The sequence below is a fragment of the Mustela lutreola genome, chromosome 17 (genome assembly GCF_030435805.1).
Source record: "Mustela lutreola isolate mMusLut2 chromosome 17, mMusLut2.pri, whole genome shotgun sequence".
Taxonomy (NCBI): domain Eukaryota; kingdom Metazoa; phylum Chordata; class Mammalia; order Carnivora; family Mustelidae; genus Mustela; species Mustela lutreola.
The window spans coordinates 35,553,421-35,560,951 of NC_081306.1; positions in this window are offsets into that span (position 1 = coordinate 35,553,421).

Sequence of the window (7,531 nt, forward strand, 5' to 3'; positions counted from 1 at the left end):
CATGCACTCACGTCAACAGACCTCTCCAAACACCTGTTACCTGCTGGGGCCTCTGGCGAGCTCCAGAGCTCCCCCAGAAATCGCAGCTCTTGCTCTCAATCTTCCTGAGCGACTGAGGTTTTCCCACTGCTTCTGTTCCCTGGCCTTATCACGGAATACCACCTGCTTCCTCTTGCAAACCGTATTTACATGTTAATGTCAGAGGCGTGTATCATGGCCCTCCACCTCCAAATGCTCCCAGACAGTTGCCCGAGAAGAGTGATGTTCTCTTACATCACCTAAGCAACAGCTGTCAACTTCAGCACATGTAACCGGATTCATACGTCATACCTAATCTTCTGTTTGTATTCCAGTCTTGTCGGTTTTGTCCATTCACCCAATAATAGGCTTCAAAGCATCTTTTTCCCCCACTCCCGGTACGGGATCCAGCCAAGATCTGGCACTGGAATTAGTTATCATGTCCCTTTGGTTCCCAGGACCCTTCGAAGCAGAATTTGCAGGTGAGTAGACTGTGGCCCACAGAAGCATTTGAATCCATCATCCGAGGCCACTCACGCGGTTGGTATCAGAGCCGCTGTCCTGGTCAGCAATGGGGCTCCAAACTCTCGTGATGTCTGGTACTGAGCTGCACCCTCTTTAACGTTGTTTTCTTTTTTCTTTTTTAAAGATTTTATTTATTTATTTGACAGACAGAGATCACAAGTAGGCAGAGAGAGGAGGGGGGTAAGCAGGCTCCCCGCTGAGCAGAGAACCTGACGTGGGGTCGATCCCAGGACCCTGGGACCATGACCTGAGCCGAAGGCAGAGGCTTTAACCCACTGAGCCACCCAGACACCCCTTAACGTTGTTTTCTTAAGGAGACTTCACACCCAGCACAGGGCTTGAACTCACAACCCTGAGATCAAGAGTTGCATGCTCTCCCCACTGAGCTAGCTAGCCAGGCCCCTCCAAGCTGCAGCCTCTTAATGATGATATCTTTAGGAGAATTTCAAATATACGCACACTGATGGTGGGAGCTTTCTTCTGAGGTCTCCATGAAGATTGGCTGGTTTGGAAAAATGTGACATCATCTTACAGCTGAAGACGCCCTACTCTGGCCCCATCCATTCCAGACCTAGACTGACCCTCTGCTGAAACAACCCAAATTTCCAAGGGCCAGAGGAGGTATAAAGAGGGATGTGGTCTACAGTGGAAGGCTAGCCAGCAGGGCAGTGGGTGAGCTGTGGCTTTGTACATGATAACAAACTAATCTCATAAGCATAATGGAGGGGCACCTGGGTGGCTCAGTGGGTTAAGCCTCTGCCTTCGGCTCAGGTCATGATCTCAGGGTCCTGGGATTGAGCCCCGCGTTGGGCTCTCTGCTTGGTTGGGAGCCTGCTTCCCCATCTCTCTCTCTGCCTCTCTGCCTACTTGTGATCTCTGTCTGTCAAATAAATAAATAAAATCTTTTAAAAATGTGCATAATGGGAAAAAAGTGCAATTCCAGGAAAAGACATATAAATAAGAACAATAAACATGCATTATGTTCTCTAATATGTATGACACACATATCTTACTAGACATGTCTATATACCACATGTGTGCTTTTTACATTTATGATGTCCTTGCCTTTCTCTATAGATGTACAATTTTACTATATGTGGTACTTCACACTACATGTGGAGGGCATATAATATACAAGTTATATGTTAGCTTGTGTATGTTACATATAAATATGTATTTACTATACATTTTACTATATATTTATCACTCTATGTATTTACCCTGCATGTTTACTCTATATAGTATTTTATTTATAATTTTATCTTATAAGTATACTCAAATACCATAAATATTCTAATATATAAAACATGCCATGTATATAATAATTTTACTAGTTATGTGATAAGTATTATACAAAATACCATACACAGAAGAAATACTACATACATTATATTTTGTCCATACAGATCTATGTTATATCATGTATAAACCTATACTATAGATCTATCACGACAGACAAGGGTGTGATAAATAAACTTTATTGCCCTCCCTGGACAGTCACTTGTATGCACAGTGGCCCGGCGTTTGGGCCGCCAGTGTTCTGAGCGTCAGCATCTGACCACCACGGGACAGGCTGTGATCTCAGATTCTACCCACTGAAGTTCTGTTTTTAACTGGATAGAAAAATCACAGAGAAAGTGCAAATCTGTTTGAACACCTGGTCTCTCTTCGAATGTACATACAAAGCAATTTTGCAAGTAGAAACTTGGAGAGCACCCTGCTGGTTTTCAATTTTCCCTCCGGAGTTGCTTGTTTTGTTCCGTGTTCATTTTCTTTTCTCAGCGCTTGGCTTCCTCCTCTACAACGCAGCGGTGCCTGGGTCGGGGTTCAGTGGCAAAGGGGCATGAGGAGCCTTCTGGGAGGGATGAGTGCCGGAGACCGTGGCCTTCTTGATATGCAGACCTCACGGCCTCCTGGATATGCAGACCTATCTGAACCCACCCAACTGCTCCAGGACTGTAAGCCCTGTGATGTGCAGGTGCGTTTCTCGCCCCAAACCCCACAGCCACGGGACGGCAGGCTGGCTGGGTACAGATCACACAAATCAGGCCATCGGAGAGTTGACTATGTGGCAGGTGATCAGGGACCCCTGGAAGGCAGGCAGGGACAAGGGGCCCTTCACCAAGAGGAAATCACCATGAAACCTTTTTTAAAGAACTTATTTGTTTATTAGAGAGAACGCACGTGCTCCTGCAAGAAAGCGAGCGAGCGAGTGGGGGTTGCAAGCCAGAGGGAGCAGCAGACTCCCACTGAGCAAGGAGCCTGACACAGGACTCGGTCCCAGGACCCCGAGCCCAAAGCAGACGAGAACCCACTGAGCCATCCCGGTGCCCCAGAAGCCCACCCTTAAAAGAATTTACACCACCCACCCAGGAAGGAGCCCTCCACTCTTTCCCATGTGATAGATAGGTGACAAAAACCTGATCAGATGACAGAGAGGGTTAATCAGATTAAAAAAGCCCCTAAAACCCCCTAGATTTAGAAACCCCGGTGACCACCTTCTCAGGTCCTTGGGGGCGTCCTACTATCATTTTGCTTTCGCTCAATAAACCTTTCTTTGCTGCCCACCACTCTGTCTAGTCTACCTCCTCATTTTTTCCTTAAAGATTTTAATCTATTTGTCAGAGAGAGAGAGAGAGAGAGCGCACAAGCAGGGGGAGGAGCGGAGGGAGAGGGAGAAGCAGGCTCCCCGCTGAGCAGGGAGCCTGCTGCGGGGCTTGATCCCAGGACCCCAAGATTTTGACCTGAACCGAAGGCAGACGCATCACCGACGGAGCCCCCCAGTGCCCCGACCTCCTCATTCTTCGAAGCCGTGGGACAGAGAACCACCGGCACCGAAGGAGAAAAAAAATCCCGTATCACGGGCACTGTTCTTTCACATACGGAAGACATGCACAAACATCTCGTTTCGTTTTTCCAAATCACAATAAATCCAGAACCGGCGTCCACTCACCTGGCTAACACGAAACTCAATCTCACCTTTCTTTTTAGGGGAGGTCCTTCAGGCCGCTGAGTTTGGGCCTCGGTGCTGACAAAGCAGCCCAGGTGGGTCCACAGCTAGGAGGTGAGGCGGGAGGGCCAGTCCCCTCTGGGACATCGGGTTCTTCCACCCTTCAGAACCTGGCCCACCATCTTGAAAATACTTCTACTTCTCCCCTGCCTCCTGCCGAGTTACCTACTGTTATCCCTGCAGCTTCTGCCAAGAACTAGGTTCAGTGACATGAAATGAATCCCCCCCCCATGGTCTCCTGGGCAAGGGAAAGCACCCCGGGCTCCTCCCACCCCGGGCTTCTCCCGCGCCCGGGCTTCTTCCCACCCCCGCACCAGGCCTCCCGAGGGGGGATGTGGCAGAACATTAGCCCATCAAACTTGTGACTTTGTGGGAACTCTAAATTTCACCTATAAATGCATTTAAGTTTTAAAAATAGGGTCTTGAGGTGTTACGATGATTTTCTGGCCCCAAGATGCATGGAGTCACTCTGGTCGTCACTTCTGGTCCCTGCAGGTGGCCGAGGACCCAGGAACCCAGTCTCTGCAGTCCCCACACATCACCTACCCTGAGCTCCGTTCTTCCTTCCCTGTTCCTTCTGACCCCAAACAAGGGTGACTGTGTGACCCCAACGGATCTGAAAGGTTCCGTTTTTCTCTTCTTGTTCTCTTTGTTCTATGGAAGCTTCATGCCTTGCTCCCCATTTCGCGGTTCTCCGAATGGAGACAGTCCACTTTGCCAAGTGTTAAATTAGGTTTGCATCACCTGTGTCATCGCCTTTAATCACGTAACAGATGAAAATGGGAACGCTACCTGAGGAAGGCCAGCAGCGGGCCACACTCAGCCCTGGACTACAGGTCTCTCTCAGCAAACATCCTTTTGCCTGGTTTGTGGGTAACCGTCATCTGTTATTGGTCTCCCTCAAATGAGTCCATTTAACTCACACATGGAGAACACTCACACGTCCCAGTTGTTCTCTGATGATCCACTTTGTGGGGAGAAAGGCCGTGGATCTCTCTGTACTGACGTGGAAAGAGCTTACGATAAACTAAGCAACCGACGGTGCCTTATGGTGCCTGGAGCATGCTGCCACTTGTGTAAGAATTGTCAATCAAGTGTTTAAAAGGCCAGAATAAGGAAGGACAAAGAACAGACGGAAAATGGTCTTAATCCCAAAACGAACGGTAATTGCAATGGCCACAAATGAGATAAACGTTCCCCTTAAAAGCAAAGATGACCAGATTGGATTAAAAGGGAGGTCTTACTAGATACTCTCTGTAAAACCCTCGTTAAATATCCAGCTATCCAGAGATGACAACAAACACGGACTGGGCAGTTCAACAGGAATTTATTCTCTCAGTTCTGGAGGTGGGACATCTGAAATCAAGGAGTCCGTGGGTTTTTTCTTCTGGAGACTCCAAGGGGGAATCCGTTGCCCAAGCCTCTCCAGCTTCTGGTGGTTGCGCACAACCCCTGACCATTCTCGGCCTTGGCACCCACCACTTCCTGTGCCTCTATCCTCACGTGCTCTTCCCTTCCGCGATCTGTCCAAGTTTTCTCCATCTCATGAGGACACTGGTCACTGGATTAGGGCCCAATCAACTTGCCGATGTCTGTGAAGACCCTGTTTCCTATAAGGTCACATCCACAGGTGCTGGGGGCTGGGACTGGAGCATATCTTTCCAGGGGACACAGCTGAATGCAGGACACCATGCAAACACTGATCAAAAGCAAGCTCGAAGTCAGCTTGGAAGTCAGACACAGCGGACTCCAGAACAGGACATAATAGTGGGAAGGAAAAGGAGTATTTAAAATGGGAACGGGGTGGGGCGCCTGGGTGGCTCAGTGGGTTGGGCCGCTGCCTTTGGCTCAGGTCATGATCTCAGGGTCCTGGGATCGAGTCCCGCATCGGGCTCTGCTCAGCAGGGAGCCTGCTTCCTCCTCTCTCTCTGCCTGCCTCTCTGCCTACTTGTGATCTCTCTCTGTCAAATAAATAAATAAATAAAATCTTTAAAAAAAAAATAAAATAAAATGGGAACGGGGGAGGGGCACCTGGGTGGCTCAGTGGGTTAAAGCCTCTGCCTTCAGCTCAGGTCATGATCCCAGGGTCCTGGGATCGAGCCCCATATCGTGCTCTCCGCTCAGCGGGGAGCCTGCTCCCCCCCCCCACCTTTGCCTGCCTCTCTGCCTACTTGTGATTTCTGTCTGTCAAATAAATAAATAAGATCTTTAAAAAAAAAATAAAATGGGAATGGGGGAAAAATAATAAAATAAATAAAAAAATAAAATAAAATGGGAACGGGGGTCAGTTTATCCCAAAGGCAAAGCCACCCTCATTGTGTGTCTTCATGTCCTACAGAACACAACATCCAGGAAGAAAGGGACAAGACAAAGGGGAAATACACAAATCCATCACAAGAAGTGGAGATTCCAATCTCTCTCTCTGAGCAATGGTAGAGCCAGAAAGGTTTCCGAAGGTTTGAACAGCACTGTCCACCCACTCGACCTGACACACCACACTCCACCCAGCAGCCACAGTACCTTTTCCAAGCCGACGAGGAACCTTCACCGAGGTGAGTCACGCTATGACCAGAAAGCAAATCCCAAATTTTAAAAAGGACCAGAATCCTACAAAGTATGCTCTCTATCCACGACATCATCGCACAAGAAACTCATTTTGGAAACCTATCTGGAAGATCCTCAAATATTTGGAAATCAATGACACATTTCCAAATAAACTGTGGGTCCACGAGGAAATCATCAAGGAAATCAGAAACACCATTTTCAACAGAAAGACCACGTAAGTCTGTGGGATATAACTGAAGTAGTGTGGGAGGGAGAATTACAGCCTTCAGTATTCAGAAACACAGCCCACACAGTATGTGAGATTCGGACCCTTGTCCCTCCTGGGACAGAGTTTCTGTACCTTTGCAGCAAACATCGTTATTTTATAAGCGTCAAGAAAGGTTGCTTCCTTCCTTTTGCTGATGCTTTTGCATTTATTAGCTAAAATTCTTCTTGATAGAATCAACTATTTTACCTTGAAGTATAAGGTAAAATACAAAAGGCAAGACTAATGACATTTTGCTTGAGTCTTTGGTTTATTCTCAGAGTCATGACACGATACTTGGCAATATTTACCTGAGATCACACACGGATTTTTTTATTCTTTAGAAGCTCACCTGGTCCCAGGTGGAGGGGGGATCTCTTGAAGCTGGCTCCTTATTCCTTCCCTCTGCCCCAATAACTTACTATGAAATGTGAAAACATACAGAGAAGTTGAAAGAACCTCACAGGGGCCAGTTAACAAACCTACCACAATTCTACGGTGATCAGTTTTCTTTGATCAGCATCTTCAGTGCTACTTGCCTTCTCAGAGCCCGTTTTCAGTTTATGTGTCTCCTTCTAGGTCTTTCTCTGGGTACTATATGCATTTCCCTATTGTGCTAGTCTGCTAAGGCTGCCATAACAGAATACCATGGAACAGGTCTCATGATTCTGCAGCCTGGACATCCAAGGTCAAGGTGTGAGCGGGTCTGGTTTCTCTTGGGACAGGGGCAGGGGCTGTGGGTCCCACCCCCATTTCTCCTTTTGGACAACCCAGAGCTGATGCCTGGAGCCGATGTCGGTGGGGAGTCCTGTTGCTCCCGATCCAGGGCCCCTGCCACAGATTGCTTGAGTATCCCTAGGGCACGCTGTGGCTAGCTTAGTTCAGAGCCAGCAAGCCAAGAGAAGAGACGGAGCTCCGGGTGGAGGCCCATCACTTTTAGGACGTAGACTTAGAGGGGACGTATTGTCACTCTGCTATGTTCTGTTCCTTAGATTGATTAAGTGCACCCGCTCTGGAGGGGAGCAGGGTCTGGCTTGGGATTGATGAATGCATCACAGATTATGAACACGGATGCCAACTTCCAGGATGCTTTGATTCCTGCATGCTGTCTCTCTTAACACCATAATTCTAAGGTGGCAAGAATCGTGCATTCCTTGCTCACCACCATA